This window comes from Dermacentor variabilis, chromosome 2, assembly GCF_050947875.1.
Source record: "Dermacentor variabilis isolate Ectoservices chromosome 2, ASM5094787v1, whole genome shotgun sequence".
In the NCBI taxonomy this organism is placed as follows: domain Eukaryota; kingdom Metazoa; phylum Arthropoda; class Arachnida; order Ixodida; family Ixodidae; genus Dermacentor; species Dermacentor variabilis.
The window spans coordinates 174,845,422-174,869,367 of NC_134569.1; positions in this window are offsets into that span (position 1 = coordinate 174,845,422).

Consider the following 23,946-nt stretch of genomic DNA (forward strand, 5'->3'; position numbering starts at 1 on the left):
AGCTTTTCTGCAACATATACAGCTCTAAGCTTTGTAAAACTTCAAGTTACACCTCGTTGACGTAGCTTAAAGGGACAATAAAGCGAAACAATAAATCAGTTTAGACTAATGAAGCATTGCTTGAGAACCCTGCAGGCAGTCATTTAAAAAGATAGTTTGATTATTACACGAGAAAGCGAAGGTCAAAATATCAGTATTTGAATTTCGCGCCGAAACCCCAGCGCCGGTACGTCATAGAGACGTCAGGGATTTCAAAGTATGTTTTCGCATTTGGGCCGCGTTGGCTGAATAAAGGTTTCCGAAACTTGCCATGTTTAATATCTGGTTCCTTTAGAACACAATGTAGTCAATCTGTACCGCTGTATATAATTAGTAGGCCCTAGAAGATGCCATCAAAATCCAAGACCTCACAGCCCCCAGTTGCGGGAACTTAAGTAGGCGTCGCCATCCGTATTTCGTTCTTGCACATTTTCTGGCTTATCAAACGTCTTATCATTGTAAGAGTGGTGTTTTTGGTGTTGTAGAACGGTAATTTACTGATGCAGAAGAAATAATTTTTCACTTTAGTGTCCCTTTAAGCACAGTCGCAATGCTTGAAATAGCAGCTAAGCAGAACAGAAGGGAAAGAAGCTAGTGATAAAAAAAAAACTCACAATAATATATGCAGGGTAGCAATATTATCACAGTGAGAGACATCACTAAAAGCTGCGAAACACCTTACGTTTGCAATTGTCGTTCTCAAATAAATAGGCAGTAAGCTCGTGCCATCTCTCACGTCTCGTGTTGAAGATTGTTTGGGTGCTGTGGATTCACTTCAAAAATGTTTGGCGTGTTAGGTGGCGTGTTAGGTGTTATATATAATGTGATGTAGAGCAGATAGCTGCTTAACCTTTACGAAATAGTTGCTGAGATCGTGATCCCCGTCAAGCGGCTCGAAACTGGTCGTGAAAAACTAAATCGGCTGCCACACTTCCAAAGCAATGCTACCGTCCCGTTTCTTCCCTGGGACCTTTTAATCGCACTTCCATTTTCATAGTATTACTAGTGAAGTGTATGAAAAAGGAAGCAAAGGTGGTTGGTCGATTATTTGTTATAGAAGTTGAGTAACGCAAGGCAGCGATACTTTCAAATAGCATTTCGCATAAATTTTCCAACACCCACGTATGAAGTGAGTGCTACTGGCGGTTATCTTTTTATTTTAATGCTGCGCTGGCTATCATTATGTGAACGATGAGCAATAAAGCTATTGCTCTGTCATTTAGAAGTATAGACGCTCAACTCAAGTTTCGCAGGCTCGATATCTGTCAAACACTTCAGTTCCATCGCATCGAAGGCCTGCGAGAGCAAGTAGGGATGTACCAGGCAGTTTTTAATTGCACTAGGAAGGACGAGTGGATGAAAAGAGACGTTTCTTGCCCCAGCAGTCCTTTCGCACACTAGCGCGCAATGGTATGAACACGAGTAACGGCCTGTGTATGGTACTGGACGTAAAAATTATCACGTTCTGCTACAATGACGAAGCACACGTTAGTGAAACCTTTGAGCAATAAAAGCTAAAAGTTTCTTGCGCGAACTTGTGCCCAGAAAAACAAGTCACACTCACTGAGCAACGATAGCGGAGAACAGTCGGCGATCGACGAAGTTCTGATCAGTGGATCAAGCGCGGCGGCTTTTATACATGACTCATCGAAAGTTCCAGAGTAATCGCTGGTGGGTTGAAATCTGGGCCAGTTGGTACATACTTGAACGAAAAAACCAGTCAAAACACAAAGGACAAGAGGAGAGGTTCACACCACAACGACTTCACACCAGTCGTTGTGGTGTGAACCTCTCCTCTTGTCCTTTGTGTTTTGACTGGTTTTTTCGTTCAAGTAATCGCTGGTGCTCGTGTGCCTTCAAAAATTGCTACACAATTAGCATCGCGAATACAATGAGGTTACACAAGATTTCGTAACAAGAGACAAGGATAGAACCATCGATAACGTTCAAGAACCTACTGGTACATGCAAGCGCCTCCTGCGCTGTGCGATCAGGTTTTGCACTTGTTAGCCCCTGAAAAGCGATCGCGCGAGAAAGATAAACAAGCTAACGTGTCAATATGGATGTAAATGATGCGATGGGGAGGTACGTAAATGTATGGAGTGAGTAGGGAGGAGTGTGGGTGAGCATCAACATAAGCATGAGTTTAATGGTAGCTCGGCACCGACTGCAATGCATTGTATTGAAACATTCACGACGACTTGTTTTCACCACCCCCTGCAGTTTTCCCGCGCCGTGACCACGCTAAAAAAGCAAAACGCATAATGTGCCGCTCATCGCTCTACGCAAAATCATTTATTCTTCGCACAATAATACAATGGAATACCCTACCATCATGCGTAGCTACTGAAGTTAACTTACCATCTTTCCAAACCTTGTTGCAAGAAAACGGTTAGTGGTAGCAGATTAACAGACTCATTGTTATAGTCCCAATTAACATATTCTGTAAAATGTTCTTGTGCTTTCATGACTAAGTGCATATACCCTTTGTTCATATCTATTTATTTTATGTTCATTGTGTGTGGTGTTGATTTCATGTAGTTTTATTTCTTTTGTATATTTCATGTTTATGCCCCCCCCTATGTAATACCCTCGCGTGAGGGCCCTTTGGGGTAATGTAAATAAATAAATATGTAAAATGCAGAAATTATTTCATGACACAAGCCAGCACCGATATAAATCTACTTAATTTTGGATAGGAGAAAATTGTCACTTGTATTGACTGTATGAAGCGAATTTATGACTTAGCGACTAAGGTGTCTCATCAGAATTGTTTGAGTTTCGTATGTTTAGAAATACCACAAGCGCGAAGTATACAAATAAATAACAATGCACCAAAAATGTTTTTTGCAGTACTGTAAAAATGAAAGTTTTACATATTCTGAATCAGACAAGTTTTATTTGTGAATGAAAAGCTTACGTAGAGTTGTTTTTATGTTTAGCACAAATTAGTGATTTATTTCAGAGGGGTGTATTTAGGACAATTCAGTCAATGTCATTTTTTTGCAGTCATGTCGGTGTAGTCATGCCGTCTAGGTATCACGGTCGTAGTAAAATCAGTGCCGGCATTCCGTCGTCACCACGCTGTTGTCTTCGAATCGTCATTGTGGTTCTATCGTCGCCCTGCGTACAATGCGACGACGTGGATGTGTGCTCTATGCTGAGCTAAATGTTTCCTTGTGAAAATGCATCCAACTTGGTCCTGTGCTCTGTACTTGCCATTGCCAGTTCAATAAGCAAGAACAGTTCTTCGGAAACACCAAATAAAGCTTCGACAATTCTTACAGCGCGTGGAATGCCCAAATTTTCTGCTTGAAAAAAATCAGTTGTGCTCACTCTAGCAAAATCCATAGATAAATTCACAATTAGCCCACGGCTTACTGTTCCTCGCTACTTTGTGAGATATCACAAAGCTGGTCCTGACAGAAAGTGTTGTCAATGTGTGCAATATACTAAAATGACTCGCGTTTCTTGCACTTTACCTTGCACATATTAATATGTTGGCGTGCAATTGGCGCTAAACATGATAAGCGTCACGAGTAAGAGTTTATGTCAGACTACGCAGAGAGGCACACCTGCGTAGACTGGCCGCTGATATCCGACAAAGTGGGAACAATGCTGCTGCATCTGTCGTGACGGCCGGCGATATCAATGCCGATGATCTCTGTTATTGGCTCCTTCTTTAATGGCTTCCGTGTTCCCTCCACTGTGACGGGAACATTGTTGTGACAATGAAACAAACAGGTGTGGACGCTCCGAAAACTGCAGGGAAGTTGAGTTTGATTTGTCAGGAGCTGTGGCATCGATGGCGGGGCGCGCCATTGAAGCCAGAACATTTTATTCGACTTTAGCACTAAGCAGCCTACGACAGCTGGCGTATCGACACAGAATCTTCTATCTCCTATCCAGGTCTGTAGCTGTCACCTCCGGTGTTCCCCAAGGGTCAGTACTGGGCCCATTGCTATTTTTGATCTTTATTAACGACGTTGCTGCTAACATTGAATGTGACATTAAACTCTTCGCGGATGATTGTATTATTTATAAAGAAATTGTCAGTTACGCAGACCACTTATTATTAAACAGAGCACTCGATTTGGTGTCCAATTGGTGTAAAGAGTGGCAAATGTCAATTAACACCACTAAATCGGTATGTATACAACAAAAAAGAAGCCTTCAGAATTTTCTTACGCCCTCGGTGGCACTTGCCTGAATAAAGTAAATAACCACAAATACCTAGGTTTGACATTCTCTTCTACATATTGATAATATTACCTCAGTCGCATTACGCAAACTTTTTTTCCTTAGACGATGTTTACGCCTTGCACCGAAACACACCAGACTACTAGCCTATACAACTTTTGTTCGCCCCGTCTTAGAATACGCTAACATCATCTGGTTTCCACACACATCAACTAACATATCAAAACTAGAAAAGGTGCAAAGAAAAGCTGTGAGGTTCATTTTTAACAAATACAGTCCCTATGACTCCCCTACAAACCTCTTAGCTGATGCAGGTCTTAAAACACTATCTGTTAGGGCCAGACACGCCCGCTTAAAATTCATCTACCAACTAATGCACGACAGTTATAAGATAGACCGAACTAAGTACGTTACTTTGTCTACATCACGCCTGTCGCGAAAAAATCACCCATTTACACTAAACCAGTACAGTATTCGCAATGACACGTTCAAGTGTTCACTTTTCCCTCGTGCGATCAGAGAATGGAATCTCCTCCACTCAGACATAGTTTCCTCTCCGTCACTTTCGTCGTTCATCAACCTACTGGAGACGTCAAAAAGAGAAGACGCCACTTAACACACCCACATATCTTAATCTTAACCCACATATATGTAATACTTATTTCTGTGCGTGGAATTTATGCATTTCAAACCCCAAACTCGCCGCTTCTGCGCGGTTATCTATTACCTGTATAAGTTCTCTAATCTTACAAGTGTCATTGATTCGCTATTTTTTATATAAATTCTAGTAATACAATATTGTTATATTGTTATACCAACTACATTGTTATATTGTTATGGCCATATTGTCATACCAACCAAAAGTGTTGTATTATTGGTGATTTCTGCAGTAGAGAAATTGCCCACTGTGTTACAACTCGTAGCTCCAGGCTCTTCCGCATATTAATGCGGAGAAACGTTTTATCTGGCCTCAGCGGCACCGTGAATCCGACAAGGAGAGCTTCGCCGCCGCAACGGATTTCCACGTGGACCTTTGGTATGAATCACCGCGTCAACGTAGCGCCGGATAGCAGAAGAGGGCGGAAGATGACGAGCGGCCTGCGGCCCGCGTGTCGTACATTGCCTAAACATATCTCAGGTTAAGCTTTATGGCTCGTGACCCGTAAAAAGGCGTTGTGTTTCGTCTAAGCAATCCGCAAATGGCTTCAAAAATGAACGCTATATTTATTAACGAAGCTGCTGTAGGCACTTACGGCATTTAAACTTATGCCATCTTTTGAGGTTTACTCAGGGTATAATTTGATCAAAGAATACAAATCCCACTATTACAGTTTGAGCTGCCGAAAGATATCCTGCAATGCCAATGCGGAAACGCAAGGATAATGTTAGGCAGTGCCCGCATCCTGGCATATTAAACTCGTGTGCGTATAATATCTTGGAAGTGATAGGTCGTAATTCTGTTGCAAATTGCCCAGACATTAGCCGCATTTTTTTTTCTGGCGCGTTTCCTTATCGCTTTGGAGCGACGCGCATTTTTTGTATGCGTGTTTACCGTTTTTCCATGTGATGGATTGCTATGAAAGCCTCTGCAGGTGGTTCAGCGAGTCAAAACAGATCGCAACTGGGAAGGTGGATTCCTTTGCATTTGCACGGCCGCACCATTTCGCAACATGCCATGCGGCGTTTTGGGTGCGCGAAAAGACGTAGTCGCTATTAAAGTTGTAAACAAGCCTCTAACTGTTAAGACGCTGCTTTTCAGATATAAGACTACTCTTTATAGTACAGGTGCTATACGTACTCATAACTGTGCCTCTTCAGGGAGGGGGTGAGGGAAGGGCGCAGGTAACTACACTAAAGTACTTCATCTTTATTCTCTGCAAATGTATTACCTGCAGTAATGCTGGTTTTGCATTATTGCAGCTGGTTAGAGTAACTACAGTGGCGTTCCTAGAACGGTACTACAACAGGTTGAAGTACTTCGCCCCTGTTTTCAAAATAAATGCTTAATAAAGCCTCCTTTAAAAAATAACACATGCAGGAGTGTCCAACCTTTCAGTATTGCTATGGAATCCTACCTTCATAGGAGGCGTCATTAAAACTACCCTGCGCACTCTGTGTACGTCAAAAGCCTAAAGGTCACCCTGTGTTATTTGAAGCTTTGACGTATATGAAATGCTTTGCAGGTTTTTGAAATACGTAGACTACATACATGCTCTAAAATCCGGAATCGAGCACTGCCACATATGCAGGCATAAGTAAAATCCTTTAAAATTGGACATTGAAGATTCGCGATACGTGAAACGAGCTTTTAGCGACCATTATTTTACGAACAAGCGCTACGTTGGATCAACATCGCAAATCCTTTCAAAAACAATTGATACTCAGAAAAGATTAGAACTGCTAGCCAAACCGCAAGAATGTAACACGACTTATGAACAAGCTGAGATAATGAAGTAATTTCCGAATCATTGCAATGTGATCAAGTTCAAGCAATGCATAGATATTACATAACGAATGCCCAATATACCCTCACCAACATATCCGGTCTCGACATATTCAAACTTTTTGTAGGCAACGGAGAAGTAGCTTCTGCTGGTGGTTTTCACGTAGAAAGGCACACGTGCAACAGTGGCCAGGAATCCGCAAAATTTTTCAATGAACAAGGTTTGCAAGGCATAATGTTCGTTTTCTAGTCCTGCTATATAGAATGAAGGAAGATTTGAGCAAATCAAGTAAGATTGTAATGTATAAGAGTTACAACAGACACGTTAGTAAATTCACCCCTCCCCTCCCGATAGGAATATCATTTAATACGTGTGCCACAAATCTAATTAACCTTTGTGATCACGTGTGAACATAACTTAGTTAATAAAGTAAATAGAATAGACGAACCGTAGGGAATGTAAACTCCTCCCCCTATCCTCTTTCCAGAGTGAATGACTATGGGAAATAACATATGCAAGAATCGTTATCTGAGTTCTGTAAAGAAAAAACACCTATATCAGTAACCGCAGGTGACAAGCCACTGAGATCGAATGGATCAATATTCCGAATATAAATACCAGTAAATCCTTCTCAGGAACGCCGAAACCACCCGAATGAAATTCTGCAGCTCGACTTGAATTGAGTTTGCTTATCCACCCCGAAGCATCCACGTTATGCCGAACACGCTTTCATTCCTACACCAGCATATAGGGAGCGTTTTGCTAATGTCCAATCCGCAAAATTCACGATGTAAGTTAATCGCACAACACTGACAAGTGGCACAAAGACACGCATGTACTAAACAGGAACTAGATTAATGAAGGTAGAATAGGTATTATGTTTGCGAGAATTTCGCAATGTCCCTGAGACAAATCTGTGGCATATTTCAGTGTAGGTTTTTTTAATACAATTTTTTCCCTTTTATATGGATTGTTCGGTACAGTTTATGAAATTATGGTATCGGCAGTCGCATTAAAAAAGTATGCTTTGGCGTCTATGGTGTAAAACTCCGTATACCCCGTAAGCTTCGCCTTTAAGACTACACCACCATCGCGTTAAAGAGTCCCTGTTGGACGCGTGCACATGCATTAAACCATGGCGACGCGGCCGGTTCTGCCTTGCTCAAGGACGAATGATGTGGTCAACGAACCTGGCAGCCTCCGCGAGAAACGGGAAACTTTCGCTACTGCAGCTGCGCAAGGAGTAATGGGAGCACGTGGCGGACAGTTCGACGGCCTCTCCACGACTCTGCACTCACTATCAGCTCCGTTCAGCGAAACTGTTGACGCTCTCAGGAGCACCGAATGTTCAGGTATAAGACACATCACTTGAATGGCACACCACCAGTAAAATCAAAGTATTGCGCGATAATTCGATTGTCTGCAATGCTGCGTAGGTTTATACTGTGAAGTTGGCCATTGTTATTGATGATGACCTTTTGTTATAGATAACCAATCACTAATTGCCGTTTCAAAATATTCGCTTATAACTTACTTTTGCAGTAATGATGTATACCGAGTGATGTGACATGCTTTTCTACCTTTACAATAACACACATTCAAATTCAATGAAGAAGTCACGCACATAACACTGTTATATATTTACTAAATACCATACACACTCAATAGTAATTCCAGACACTCGAACTACTACCATCTCATCGGAATATTTAACATACATACGAGTCCAGTTAGCGAAACTTTTCGCCTTTTTGCTCCAATCTAAATGGCTCATCCCTCATTCGAATACTCACAATCATTATGTATACGTCAGTACATTTTTCTAAAACACTTTACTAAGTGACAACGCAACCTACTTATCGATACTTCACGCAAACAAATACACACACGCACGCAGATTCATTCCTTTCGGTACAATGAGAATAGCCAACACTCACGTTAACTTCAGACAAGCTAGCCCATTCATAATTAACGTGCTCATAATTACCATGCGAGCCACAGTACATTTCTCTAAGAGACTTTACTTAATTAAAGCGCACAAAACATTCCCTCGACTCGCTTTAACACGCATGAAGCCACAACGGGCTCTCGTGACCGTTTCGCTTCCCAGGTTCGATGACCACTTAAACGCAAAATTTCGTGTCAGCTGAATTACTTTCTTTTGTTTACAGGACCCTCATAAGAAATTTCGCGTCAATGCAAACACAGAAGAGTACGCATTTGGGATGGTTGGTTCATGATTACGAGCAGTAAAACAACGCCGCCCTCCTCATCCTCTTGTTTAACGCTGTTTTACTACTCGTACTGAAACACATTTGCGCCAGCCAACAAATTTTATTGATTCTTTAATTCCGTCGGGAGATTTAGCTCACGTGCAACGCATGGCCAACGCAAGGTCAACACACGAACAACGCCGACGAGACCGCATTTTCTGCGCAACAGGGTCATTATAGCAAATTATTTTCAAACGTCACCATTCCCTGCATATAGCAGTGCCTCTACGCATGCAGAAGCTAAAATTAAGCCTCATTCATGGTACGGCAGCAGTTCCCGCGCTTTTTCGAAAGAAGTTGCGAAAACGGGAACTAGCGCAAGCCAAATAAATTTTTAACACTCAACCCAAAGAAGCATCGAAAGCCAACGCAGCATTCTCTTGAGGGATGAAGCAATGTTGAACAGCAACTTGTTTTCAGGCCACCAAATGAAATGGTGTTCGCAAGAAGCCTCAGAAGAAGCCTACGTAGGTAGAAGGACTGCCTCGAAAGTTTCTCACCCTGAATAAGTGATTGCTCTTGTGGCAATCACTTCTGATAGAAAGATGCAATGGGTTTTCTTGGCACATGGCGTCAAAGCAAACAGCGCAAATCATATTGTCACGTACGAGTTTGTGACGCTGTGGACAAAATGATGCTGGCAGGTAAAGAGGAGATTGAAGTGTCTTGAAGATTTGTCAATGGTGTTATCCTGGTCACTGAACTGCGTTCTTGTAACTGTATATATTGTAAATACATATATTTTTTCCCCGTAGCATTTTGGTGGAGGTAGAGGGTAATTTCGTCACAAATCGACCCTGGATCTTCGCAGCAGGCGTCGTATAGGTTCGGCTGTTCTGGCTACTTACGCTGCATCCCCCACTGAGACACCCGCGGAAGTAGTGCTAATCCAGATACGGTCACCCGGGAATCTTCATGGGCACTGGGAAGGTCGACGTCGAAGACTGGCTGACGTCGTACGAGCGCGTCGGTAAGCACAAGTGGGACGCCAAACTTTTGCTAGCCAACGTGATATTTTACTCCGGAGGCAGAGCGAAGGTATGGTTCGAGACTCATGAAGCCGACATTAGCAGCTGGGACTCCTGCAAGGAAAAGCTACGCGATCTTTTTGGAAGACCTATGGGCCATCAAACGGAGGCAAAGCAAGGACTAGCGCCTCGTTCCCAGATATAAACCGAATCGTACGTCCCGTATCTTCAAGTTGTTCTGGCTCTATGCCATAAAGCCGATGCGGACACGCTAGAGGCCGATAAGGTCAGACATATTTTGAAGGGCATCGCGGACGATGCGTTCAACCTCCTGCTTTGCAGGAACTGCTCGACCGTTGAGTCCATCATTAAGGAATGCCGGAATTTTGAGCAAGCGAAGAGCAAACGCATCGTAAAACGCTTCCACCGACTTCCGAATACGGCTGGCACATCCTCCTGCAACGACCCTCCGGAGTCACATCCGCCTACAACGCCAAGCTTCACACATGTCATCTGTCACGAACTTGAGGCAATGGCTCCAAGTTCTCACTGTCGCCATACGCATAACAACATCACCATCTCGCTCATTCAAGTTATTGTCCGCCACGAAATCGCAAACAGGGATATCCAGTCTGCCGTCCGCCCACGTCCGACCCCTACCGCCTTTGTCACTGCATCTGCTGGCCATCGACAGTCGTTCACGAATCGATATCAGAAAATCTCTGAGTGGCGAACACCGGATGACAGGCCAATTTGCTTTGCTTGCTCTCGGGACGGTCACATCCGTAGTGCCGTAGTATACGTTGGTACTCCTCGCCTTGACCATATGCTTATTGCCGCTTCTACCGAGACTCTCGGCCTCTGTCGCCCCTTTCTGAACCATACCATGCCGGCGTTCCCTCTCGCGGAAACATCACTAGCCGCTCGCCCTCGCCGCAACGCCGTCAATCCCGCACGCCTACACCTCGACGTCCCTCGTCCCCGCCCTACGCTGGCAGCTTCTCGGGAAACTAAACAATGCAGCCCTCGGAGGTGAGGTTGCATTGACAACTCGGAAAGCAAAACCTGTCCTGACCCCTGCCGCTCGACCGAACATTGTTGAAATCTTGTTGATGACGTACCCGTTCAAGCCCTCATAAGATACTGGCTCTTAGGTGTCGCTTATGCGATCAGATCTTCTTAACCGTCTTCGTAAAGTGCTTACACCTTCTCAGTCGCATGCCGTCCGAGTAGCTAATGGCAGTACAATATCCGTGATGGAGAAGTGCGCCGGCGGTGTTACCATTGCCGGACGCCCAGTGTTAGTCCTGTTCACTGTACTGGCCGAGTGTCCACACAAAGGGAAGCAGTAGGTTCTGCCTTGATCCGAATCACACCTCGAAATTTAGCAGCATGCGTATCAGCAGGATTCCTCTCCGCCTGACGAGGCAAAAATGGTGCAAATAGCGCACGAAAAACTTCTATTATTTAGGTTCCGCTTCAGAATGTCCCACAAAGAGCTCGTTTCTAAACCCTCTTCATTATGCAGTGTGATAAATGTTAGAAATCACAGTGTGTACTGCTCCTCATCACAATTGGCCTTTTCTTCTTCGGGCATTACAACGGCCATGGAGTGACTTAAGTGAAGACAACATTCGTGCTGCTAGATGCATTTCCGAAGCGAATCAAGGTGCAAATTTGCGCACCGTTTGCTCTTTTTGAAAAGTATACTTGATTTTCTGTAGGCTGTTTTTTACCTAATAAGCTAACATTTCTTAAGCGCATCCCAACAATAGTTATGAGTATTTATTAGAGCGCGAAACATTTTGCCGCATCCGGCATTGTACTCTTCTTATACAGCATATCACTACATATCCGTGTTGGATGCTCAACGGTCTGTAATACAACTTCAGCAGCACCAGCGGCAGCCTGAAGGGCACATTTGTTTTGAATTCAGAGTGGCGGCTCCTTCAAGTGAGGTGGTGACGCAGCCACCGCCTACAACACTGACGGCGGCAAAACAGACAGCAGCCAACTGCGGAAGAGACGAAGCGCACGATTTGCTTTGTCGCTCCATTCTCGCGTTGAGAACGGTTTGCTAACCGGAGCATTGCCGAATTTTCACGGCTCAGCTGTAGATAATGTTCGCCGGCACAAGTGTATTTGCCGACTATGCGGCTATGCAAGCTACTGCGACAGCTCCACAAGAGAATGGCAGACACCTTTGTTCAGTGTTCCCTTAAGCCTCAGATGCATAACAACATTTCGGTTGTGACTATTCTACGCAGAGCTAAGTTCATTTGCTGAAACGCTAGACCGGGAAAGCGGAACACACATGAAGGCACACATGAAAAGACAAACGCATACTACGCCCTTATATATTGAAAACTATGGCGTTTGAACGATAGACCGTACGCTGAAGATTCATCGTGCAAGCAAAAGAATAATGCGCAGCAGTTCTCCGGCGCCACATGCGCACACAAACGATCAAATCAATCGAAAAGGTACGTTTTCATCGACAAATAAAATTTGTGCAATAAATAGTGATATAATCATGGAAATATTGCCGCCAATGCATTCTATCCTAATCTAGTAAGCTTGCAACTGAACCATGGTATGGTTTAGCGGCATGTTTAGCGCAGAAATATCCTCCCTCGAGAAGAAATATATGAGGAGAGATGGAGGGGAGGGGCGGTTCTTGTGCTATAAAATTGTACATTCCCGCAACCCATTTTCACGTCATCCTATACCCTGTAACTCCATATGTTTTTTTCTCAATTTGTTGACTTTGTTCCCTGGAACATTTTTCGGTGTGGCGTTATGTGGAGTCCTCTTTCTGCTTTGGTCGGCTTAGAAACATCCGATAAATTGAATCAAGCCGGCTCTCAGGCGAGTTCAATGCCATTTTGAATAGGTTAGCAATTTATGACGTATTGCTGACGTAATAACGTAATGACGCGCTGAACGGCTTTACCTCTGTAAACCGTTCGAGATTTACCCTTTTCCCGCATTCAAATGACTTTTCCTAAGGAAACCTTTGTTCTGCTCGGTTGAACTCAGTAGATATATGTAAATTTTTGGTTGCTCGACCGAAGTTTTAAATTCAGCGAAAATGTGCCTTAATATTTTTTTTTCTGTTCCGCCAGCCTACCGAGACTAGGGGCGCTTTAACGTAAAACTATTCCAAACGTTTCTGTTCCCATTCTGCAATCAGCCTTCCGCGATTGGTCAACAACTTTTTGGGTCACCCCCACTTCATCTGTAGGTCACGCGACTTCACGAAAACCGCGATAGCTCCTTATCTCATATCACGTGTACACACTGATTATGCATGATTTGACCGAACAAAAAAATAGTTATTTCATATTCGATGCCTTTTCGGCACTAGCCCTCGGCTATTGGTCAAAAGTTTTCGGGCAGGACCCACTTTACCTGCCTGTCACGACACGTCACAAAACTGCAAAAACTCACCGCGTCAGAGTGACGTGTACGCGTCAAAGATGCATTAATATGCCGAACAAAACTGAATTTTCTTCTGAATAACCGCTGGCTGCCCCGTTCCGAAAGGAATAAAAGATGGCTGCTGCCGATCGCTTATGCACCAGCTACACGCACCTGTCGGAGAGCATAGGTTTATTTGCGTGTAGTGAAACATTTTGCGTAGCCGTGTAACGTTTACGTGCACTTTCGGAACGTGTACGACCGCGTTCTGCCAACTCTTCTTTGGTGATGAGCCGTTTTATTGTAAATTATTGTTTTATTTATATTTATATTTATTATATTTTATTATTGTTTTATTCGTCAGTGGGCACGGCGAAACCGAAGGGATCATGCTGCTCACCAAACGATTTATGTTCCTTCCCCAGGTGTTGCTGTTTGTCAGCGCCGTTTCATCGACTAGAGCAAATTCGTCGACAGTGCTCCCAGTGTGTGACGTGGACGACAGCCGCTCCTCTTTTCCTCACTTCCTATCTGCCGACCTACATCTGCGCATGTTCCATACTGCGCACGCCAAATCACCGCCTGTGACCACATCGGATTGGGATATAAAAGACAGTCCGCACCTTTTCTTCGTCAGTGGGCACGGCGAAACCGAAGGGATCATGCCGCTCACCAAACGATTTATGTTCCTTCCCCAGGTTAGTTTGTCTGTTTCTACACTCCGCAGTAGCGATATTACATTGGTGGTTTTGCCGTGCCCACGGACATGCTTGTCAATTGCTTACGACTGTTTCTGTGTGTGTAAATTGCTTGTCTGTGGGGACATTGAAGAAAACCCAGGACCCACAGTTGAACAAATGTTTGAAAGCCTTCAGTCAGGGCAAGCAAGCATATTAACTGAGCTAACTGGTATTCGGGAGCGTCTTACATCGAATGAACAAGCCATCGCCACTCTTAATACACGATTGAATGCAATCGATAAGCTTCTGCTGGAAATTAGCAAAAAACCTCCCAAATTCAAACACTAGAAGATAAAATTGGGTCTTTAGATCAAGTAGTTATGAAACAGAACGAAAAAATAGCTGACCTTGAAGACCGCAGTCGCCGATCAAACTTAGTTGTTTTTGGCGTAAAAGAGCAAGACGATGAAGATGATAAAACGTTACGAAAATCGGTCATTGATGATATCTTTTCAAAAAAACTGCAGCAATCATGCAAATCTATCGCGCGTATTCATCGTCTTGGAAGACAGCCAGGAAAGAGACCAGTTATCGTATATTTCCAAGACTTTTTGGAAAAAGAGGCCGTTTTTCGAAACGTGCGTAAGCTTAAGGGTAGTGGTATATCTATCCAGAATTATTACAGCAAGGAAACTCTGAGAAAACGAAAACTTCTTTGGGAAACTGTCAAACGGGATGTCGACAATGGAAAACGTGTTTTTCTTATCAATGACAAACTGAAATTTGATGGCTGCGTTTATGCTTGGGATGACAGCACATCTAAACGAGTTGTCGTGAGCCGCGAAAACAAAACTTTTAGTAATGCGTGACAGAACACGTGTGCCATTTCTAAAATCTTGCGAGTGCTGAATTTCAATGCCAGAAGTATAATAAATAAGGTAGAACAACTTGAATGCCTTCTTTTCAGATACGACCCTCATATTGCAATTGTCACAGAAACCTGGCTGCATGATGGTGTTAGCAACGAAATACTGGTATCACCATCACATAAGATTTTCCGTCGGGACCGTGGATCGAGGGGAGGAGGTGTTGCGATTATGCTAAAAAGCACGTTTTCCGCAGAAATACTTCCTCAGATCGAAAACCATGAGAGTCTGTTTTTGAAAGTTAATTGTTGGGGACATGTAGTTCTCGTATGCGCGGTTTATAGGTCACCATCATCCCCTCCCGAGTTCTTGTCCTCGTTGCGTGACTATATGACTGTGCTGACACCCAGGAAAATTATAATGGCGGGCGATTTCAACCTACCCGCTGTTAATTCGCTGCACAGGCCCGAGATGCAGCTGGCCGATAGCCCTCTTCTTGACATAATGTTTGCATGTGACATGAAACAAGTTGTGCTTGAAAACACGCGTGACAATGCTGATACTGATTCAATTTTGCATCTTGTATTTCTTAGCAAAAATATGACAGAGCTCGATGTCCGAGTGGAGGATGGCATATCGGACCACAAGCTTGTGCTGGTCAGTAGTAGGCTTGATAGTTGTGAAAGGAAGCACGTTAAGCCCTGCAAAACTCTTAAAGACTTTATTAATGCCAATGATCAATCTATCCTTGATGAACTTTGGAAGCTGGTCGATAACTTACCAAAAACTGATGTTACTTCACTATGGCGTGCGTTTGTGACCTGCGTTAGCTACTGTATTGATGCCTTCGTGCCGACAAAACTTATTAAACCACAACGACGAAACCCATGCATTGACAGAAAAATTATCCATACAAAACGCAGGTTGAAACGCGCCAAAAAACGCCGGAACAAAAATCCTGAAGTTATTAGCCACCTGCAAGTCCAGCTTTCAGACGCATTGTCTTTTGCCCGTCAAAAATATTTTTCAACTACTTTGCCTAATTACATAAAAACTAGTCCCGATAAATTTTGGCGATATCTTAGCAGCGCTAACACACATTTGCAAGAAATAAGGCAACGCGACATTGTGATTACCGATCCTCAGGAAATATCTAACATAATGAATGAATATTTCCATTCTGTGTTCACCCGCGCTGATAGAGCCATGGAGGCTCCTTCTTCTCTGTGCCAAGTGTCAGACTTCATATCTTTTGAAGGCGTGTTTTCCTTATTGCTTAATGTTAAAGAAAAATCTTCTGGGGGACCGGATGGCATACCAAATTCTTTTCTTCGCCGTTACGCCGAGCCTGTTGCACACATCTTAACAGCTGTCTTTGCTTTATCTATGACCACAGCGATTTTACCTGATGACTGGCGTGTGGCTCGTGTCATTGCAGTTCACAAGAAGGGTGATCGCCTAAGCATTGAAAACTATCGTCCCATTTCGTTGACATCCACGTCCTGTAAAACACTAGAACACATCATCGCTCATTATATAACTAATTTTCTTGAAAGTAACAACTTGCTCTCCCCATTTCAGCATGGCTTTCGAAAGAAACTGTCGACATCTACGCAACTTTTAACAACTATTCACTAAATCGCTCTAACGCTTGATTCTTCCGGACAAGTTGATCTTATCTTCCTTGATTTCAGTAAAGCGTTTGATCGCGTCCCTCATGGTAAACTTCTTGAAAAACTTACTAAGATCGGCCTTCCTGCATTTATCATCAATTGGATAAGAGCCTACCTTTCAAACCGTAGCCAGTTCGTAGACGTTAACGGCCATGCTTCTACTGTATTACCAGTTCCATCCGGAGTACCTCAAGGAAGCGTACTCGGCCCGATCCTATTCCTAATCTATGTTAATGATATAACTAGCACAATTCATCCACACGTTAACATCAGATTGTTCGCAGATGATTGTCCTGTCTTTAAACAGATTACTTGCCGTGATGATCAAGTTCACTTAAGCACTAGCTTAGCCAGACTTAATGAATGGTGCACCACCTGGTCTATGACCCTAAATGCTGACAAAACATTCTTACTTCGTGTCACGAACAAAAAGCAACCTATCGCATTTCCATATTACATCAATAGTACACTAATAAAGGAAGTGTCTGAATATAAATATCTAGGCGTAACGATTACCAACACTCTAGCGTGGGCCAAACACATTGCGAACGTTTGTGCATCTGCCTCTCGAAAGCTTGGCTTTCTGCGTCATAAACTGAAAAGAGCACCTTCAAATTTAAAACTTCTAGCATACAGAACTTATATATTGCCAAAACTAGAATACGCCTCAATAGTATGGGACCCCTATTACATGAAGGATAAGTATAAGCTTGAAATGGTTCAGAGGCGAGCAGTACGGTTCACTTTCAACAAGTTTAGGTCTACTGATTCGCCGTCAAAACTAATGATCGAAAACGATATCCCTACCTTAGAAGCACGAAGAACTGTGGCACGACTAAAATTTCTTTTCACGATGTACGACAAGTCGCTTGAATTTAATGGACGAACATACATTCAACCTTACCTGTCACGCGCGTCTCGACACCGTCACGCTCACAACTTGCTCCCTTTCCGTGCACGCACTAACCTCTTTAAAAATTCATTCTTTCCTCGTACAGTTGTTCAGTGGAATGATCTACCCCCAGAAATTTTCTCTGCTGATAATTTTGAGCAGGCACTACTTATGTATTTTGCACAATGATATGGAATGTTATTTTTTCCCCTCTTTTATTCAAGTTATCACCTATGCAAGTGCATTTTGTTCTGACAAGAACTTTTTATTTTGATGTGATATTGACTATCCCAGTGCATTTTTATGATAGTGTGAATATCGTCCTTTGCAATACAAAAATGCCAACTTGTTACTTTTTTTCTTCGCTCTCTTCCTTTTCCTGTTCCATATGTGTAACACAAGAGCATATATTATTCTTGTCCTACATGATTGTTTGCGGAAATACGCCCACCTGCTTGGTCTGTATAGACTGCAGTATGTACAAATAAATAAATAAATAATTCTTAAGCTTCCGTTGCATGCCGCCGCGATTTTCGACCAGCCACCACCAGCTAAGTAAGAGAACGCGGACCAATCGCAGTCGCCGGCACCACGCTCTTGACCCAGTTATCGATATTCAGTTCAGTGGCTCGGCCCCATCCAATCCCTCTCCACTTCAGCGTGCTCGTCGCCTCTTGCCAGCCAAATAGATAAGACAAGCCGCTCAGTGTAGGCAATGTTATTCGTTTTTCAAGCAAACAAATGTAACCTCCTATGAAGGAGGAGAGCGTTTGATTGGTCTGCTTAGACAACCCTACGGGTGACCACCCGATGCTTGCGTCAATGGTTACGCAAATTTGACGTCAGAAAATTATATTTTAATAATATTTGGGGTTTTACGTGCCAAAACCACTTTCTGATTATGAGGCACGCTGTAGTGGAGGACTCCGGAAATTTTGACCACCTGGGGTTCTTTAACGTGCACCTAAATCTAAGCACACAGGTGTTTTCGCATTTCGCCCCCATCGAAATGCGGCCGCCGTGGCCGGGATTCGATCCCGCGACCTCGTGCTCAGCAGCCCAACACCATAGCCACTGAGCAACCACGGCGAGTGTCAGAAAATTGGAATAGACACATATTGGAACAGTTTTACGTTATAGGGCCCTAGAACGCAGCCTTTCGCTACTAAAGCACCCCGTAAAGAGGATCTCAAGCCGAAGAAGCGGGCTCAAGGAGCAAGGCACTGTAAGAATAATACAAGCATTCCTCACCAGCCGCATCACATACGGCACGCCGTACCTGGCTTTAATGAATGCTGAAATAGAAAAGCTGAACTTCATGATAAGCAAGGCAATCAAAGTCGCCCTGGGACTCCCCGCCATGGCCTCTACATCACGTCTCCTTAAGATGGGCTCGCCGAAGCGCACTAGAACAGCCGGCTGGAACGACTCAAGCTCACGCCCACAGGGAGATCAGTACTCCGACACCTAAACTACAGCGAGACGTATGTCGCAGACACGGACAAGAAAGAGCGAATACCACCGGACGTTCGAGAGTGCATTTGCATCGCACGTGTCCCGCGCAACATGCATTCCATATATCACAAGAGTAGAAGACAGGCTAGAGCCAACGACATCAAACGAAGTTTCAAACATGACCCGAATGCCCGCTACACCGACGCGGCCAAGTATCGGCATCGAAACGCGTACGCTCTGAGGGTCGTAGACTCCCGAAGCTGCGAGCTAGCATCGGCAACCATCAAGACACGCAACCGGGACAAGGCTGAAGAAGCGGCAATTGCTCTCGTCACCACCACATGCACAAACGCAGCGGTTATATTCACTGACTCTCAGGCCGCCCGCAGAAACTTCTTGAGTGGCCGCATCTCGGCCGACGCACTCAAGATACTAAAAAGACCAAGCTCTCCGCTCCCGTACACCTGCGTAACGTGGGTACCCGCAAACGAGGGACTAGGGGGGAACGAAGCGGCCCACGCCGCTGCCCGCGAGCACGTCAGGCGGGCTCCCCTCTCCCCACGCGCTCTCGGACCCGCGACACAAGAGGCGGAGGCCGTACCCACCAACTATTCGGCCGTATGGCAACATTACACGCTCAAGCGTCGAGTGTAACCTCCGCCGCACCTTAAACTCGACAGAGAAGAAAGCCTTATCCTTAGATGACTGCAAAGTAATACGTACACGCACGGAACGATAATGCATCGCCTCTGCCCGACGCTCCATGGCTACCTCTGCCCACTTTGCAACGTACCCGACACTCTGGCACACTTGCTCCTGGAATGCCCGTGGAAGGAAGGCAGCGAAATGCAACCAGAAACACACGCAAAACGAGCAATAGAAGCAAACGACCTATCCGAAACGTGGGAGGCCAAGCTGACCATCGGGGACCTGGAAGACCAACGACAACTCGTCGCCAGGGCCGAGAGGGCAGTCGAAGCCAGAGGGTTCCTGGACTAAGGAGCCTTCCCACCTTAGCGTGATACCCGGCCTCGCTCGGGACACGGTTTCGTTTAATAAACGCTTCTCTCTCTCTCTCTCTTTGTTCCGCTTTTGATCATGTCATGCTTTCCGCGGTGAACATTACGAACTATACTGTAGTAGAAGTACGTTAAAGTGCCCGCGAATTTCTTCTATTTAAACCTTTGGGTTTTATTACCTTACTTATATTACCTTGAGCATTATATAATAACTCCTTAGTTGTCTTTCGCGATCTATAGATTGAAGAGCTTTCATTTCTGAAGAACAGTCCGTTATATTCAACTTTGCCGCCAATTTGCGCTATATTTACGGTCGTTCGGAGTACAATATCGGGGACTGTTATCCGTTGACGTCGCTTATAAAAATGGAAGCCTCCAGAGTGTTATTTTGTTGATATACGCAAGATGAAACTCCGTAGTACTACTCCTACATGCATTGAACATTGGAGGAGTAATTAGACAGTCAAATTGAAAGCGAAAAACGCTGTCTGAAGAGCTGGCAGTAACGACAGTGTTGAGTCGAGATGGCATTGGTGAGGAGATAAGAGAAGTTATTCTACAAGGTTTCGGATCAGTTGACTATTGACCTAGCCCCTACTTAAGGCTTTCTTGTTCTTGGGGACCAAATTGCCAAAAGTATGACATACAGCAGCGGAGGAGAAACTTAAATTCAGAAAGCGAATGATGATTGCGACGAATCACTAGGTTTTTGTCAAGGCTCTGATGGTGAGATTTGAATGATAACTATGCATCTTCGCAATTTTGCGAAGTTTAAGCGTAGGCAACCTCGGCCCATATATACAGGGTTTGAAGGAAATTAATTTTAAAGGTTAAAGGCAAATTCCACACAAGTTCATTCCTTGACTTCGCTTCTCTGTAGCTCAGAGAGAGAGAGAGAGAGAAAGCAAGGACATTAAAGGTAGCGAGGTCAACCATAAGAGCACACGGTTTGCTAGCCACGCTGGGGGTAGGCGAAAGGGGAATAGAAAGAGGGAAAAAGGGATAGAGTAAGCACTGAATGCGTGTGGGAGGGCACTATACACAGGGACACTATAAAGGGTCTCTTAAGCAGGTTCACTTCAAGTATTGCATTAGTGCACGAATCGCTTTTCGTGCCAGGGATATGTGTGACCACGGTCCGTGTATCTTTGGCTCAGTGAACGGTCTTGAGTTCAGTCGGTGCAGAGTCACCCCCAGAGAGAGGCGTTGTACATCGTAGCGAGGGCAGGTACAGAATAGGCGTTCGATGGTTTCCTCGCAGGCACAGGAGTCGCATATCGGGCCCTCAGCCATGCCTAAACGATAGGAGTATGCGTTCGTGAAGGCCACTCCAACCCACAAACGACACAGCAAGCTAGTTTCGCTGCGGGAAAGGCTTGATGGCAGTTGTAGCCGTAGCGTGGGGCCAGTTTACGTAATCGGCAATTGATGGCACTTGAAATCCAGAGGGCTTGTGACTTTTTGCGTGCAAGTAGCCCAAGTTCCCTGGCAGCGTCCGACCTCGCCGAAGATGCTGGACGCGTCTGGATATCTTCGTGGGCAGACCGGGCAGCCTTGTCAGCTAGGTTGTAGCCGACGAAACCACAGTTAGCAGGAATCCATTGAAATGTAGCTGAGAACTGCCATAGCTTCCATAGCTGCCACGCAGCTCAGCACCGCTCGACCGACGCTGTCGTTCCAGATTTTTTTACTTGAAAAAGCTGTCGTTGTAGGTTGTGTTTCCCAAAACCACAATATGAATATGGGATACACTGGAGTGATGAATATCGCCTTACTGAGGTCACTGCTTGGAACATCCATGGGTATTTACCAGGAATTTATGTCTATGTACACAACCGTCCTTCCATTGCGGCCTTCCACAGAATATGAAAGCGGCAGCCAGGATGCGTCACGTGACCTGAAACTCTGCAGCACAATTTCATAGTAAGTAAGCTACCAAGCTACACGGCGCGTCAGAAATTACTTGTTTGTCCTCATTCATTTTTTTTTCGTTGCCGTGGTCTTCTGTAGTACTCTGAAGCCGAAATTTTCAATTTTTCGTTCCAAAATTTAATTCTTTCTGCTGCTTCCGGTGTCCAGTTTATGCATTCTTCATAGCGGCCTTCTTTTTTTGTAGTCTACATCTCCACTTTGTGGCGGTGGGAATATCGCTTCGAGGATTCGTATTCAAGAAAACGGCTGACTGGCATGTAGCATGAGGCGAAAAATACGCTGGCGTTCCCGACCTCGATGACCGCATCTACCTGTCACTGCCGGAGCCATCCGTAACATTGCTGGCCAGCTTCAATAAACTATGGTTCCGGCGGATGCCTCTTTGGCTCGTCTAGAGAACTTTTTGTGCCATTTGTTCTGCTTATCAATCCGCGCATCTGCAATGTAGCTCATGCCCCATTGCAAGACATAGGATAAGAATTTCTCCCAAAAGGCCATAATTCCTTCCCACCTGTGCTCCCACACCGAGAACGCTGGCCACTTCTCCGTCTGTACACAGCCACGAAAATCTCGCCTGAAATCTCCGCACAGTGTTAATGCGAAGGCCTTATACCTCCCATGACGAAGAAAATCCGGCGTGATCAAGCGTTCATACCAAAAATAGCCAAGAGTTGAAAGAGTGAAAATACATCTAAAAATGCTTATATTGACGTCAAATTTCTCAGATAGGTTCCCGTAAACAAATCAAATTAATGAATTTGAAGAGAAAATTTCGTGCTTTCGGTCTGTGTGGGAATCAAGCCGGGGAATTCGGAGTGCAAGACCAGCACGCTACCTCGGCGCTACGGCGGCTCCACCGTTCTGGCTGACTAAACGTTTATCAGTACGTGAGTCCTGGGCTGATAACAGACACACATGGGCCACTAACTGGTCGTGTGTCGATAGCGAACACGAACTCCTTACTTTTCCTGAGGACACAGCACATACACGGGCGCTCATCCCAAACGTGCCAAGTGCGGGAGGTGTCTTTCTTATCTCTTTGCCTCCTTTCACACTGTGTAGCCACAGCACTCAAGCACTTCATCTATATTCTCTGGAAATATATTACCTAAACTAAGGCTGGTTTTACTTTATTACAGCTGGTCAGAATAAGTCCAGTGGCGTTGAATGAACGCTACTGCATCAAGATGAGGGAGTTTCGCCTCTGCTTTTCAATAAGAAATACTCGCTGAAACCTTGTTTCAGAAAAAAAAGAACACGTGAAGTGCTGTCCAACTTGTATGTTTTGCTGTGGGAAGATACGTTATTTGAAGGACTCATTAGGTCTACCCTGCGCCCTCTGTGTACGCCAAACGCTCCAAAGGTACGTTAAACTTTAAAGTATATGAAATACTTTTCAGGTTTTTCAAATATAGAGTCTGTACATACGCACTCTGGAAGCCGGAAATGAGCACTGTCACAAATGCAGGCACAAGTACAATCCTGTGAAATTGCGCATTACTATATTTGAGACACCTGAAACGAACTTTTAGCGAATATTATTCTACGAGCAAGCGCTACGTATCATCAACCTCAAGAATCCTTTAAAACGCATTTCATACGCAGAAAAGATTATATCTGTTAGCCAAACTGCCTAAGTGTAACCTGAATTATTAACAAGCTGGGATGATTAAATGCGTTACGAATCATTGCAATGTGATAAGGTTCTAGTAATGCAGGTGTATTGTATCATCATCATCATCATCATCAGCCCGGTTGCGCCCAAGGCAGGGCAAAGGCCTCTCCCATACTTCTCAAAGAACCCCGGTCATGGAATAATTGTGGTCATGTCGTCCCTGCAAACTTCTTAATCTCATCCGCACACCTAACTTTCTGCCGCCCCTGCTACGCTTACCTTCCCTTGGAATCAAATCCGTAACCCTTAATGACCATCGGTTATCTTCCCTCCTTATTACGTGTCCTGCCCATGCCCCCCCCCCCCATTTCTTGTTCATGATTTCAACTAATATGTCATTAACTCGAGTTTCTTCTCTCACCCAATCTGCTCTTTTCTTATCCGTTAACGTTAGACCGATCATTCTTTTT